This window comes from Meleagris gallopavo, chromosome 3 (assembly GCF_000146605.3).
Source record: "Meleagris gallopavo isolate NT-WF06-2002-E0010 breed Aviagen turkey brand Nicholas breeding stock chromosome 3, Turkey_5.1, whole genome shotgun sequence".
Classification (NCBI taxonomy): domain Eukaryota; kingdom Metazoa; phylum Chordata; class Aves; order Galliformes; family Phasianidae; genus Meleagris; species Meleagris gallopavo.
The window spans coordinates 64392697-64393376 of NC_015013.2; positions in this window are offsets into that span (position 1 = coordinate 64392697).

Genomic DNA, 680 nt, shown 5'->3' on the forward strand with positions numbered 1-680 from the left:
AAGCGCTTCCGCTGGGTCACGGCGCACTTCCGGCCCCCCGCGCACTGCCCTTGGAAGGCGTGAGACCGCTCAGCTCCCGGCGTGCTGCGCGGCGGAAGCAGGGCATGCCGGGAACTGTAGTTTATGTAGGGTGTCCGCCATGTTGTCCGCAACGCGGGTGAGGTGCGAGGGCAAGGTTTGCCGCGGGGCCGGCTGGAACAGCTGAGGCTGAGCGTGCCCGATAGCTGCTAGTGAGGCCGCCCTGACACTCGCGGACCGAAGAATGGCCGTCAGCCACGAAGCCGCCGGGATTACCCGGCCGCTCGGCCCTGGCAGTGCCGCCACGTTTATTGCGCGCTTCTCGGTCCCAAAACACCGCCGGTGCGCTAGGTCAGAGCGGAGCCCCGTAATGCACAGCCCGGCCATTTTACGGTGAAGGGTTCCTGAGTAGCACAGCGGTTTCAGCCCGTTTTACGCTGCTTTGCCATTCCCGGCCCCGCAGCCCGCAGGTGCCCGGACGTTTCCATGATATAACCGCAGCGGCAGCCCCGGGCTATGTTACACTGCTGGGTGAGAGCCGGGGGGGCCCTTCCTGCGGCGGAACCAAAGGTCGGGGCTGCGCGGCGGCGGCGGAGGCTGCGCTGGTGCACCGCGCCGTTCCCCTTCCCTTCCCCACGCGTCTCGCTGCCGGCTGCTGCGGG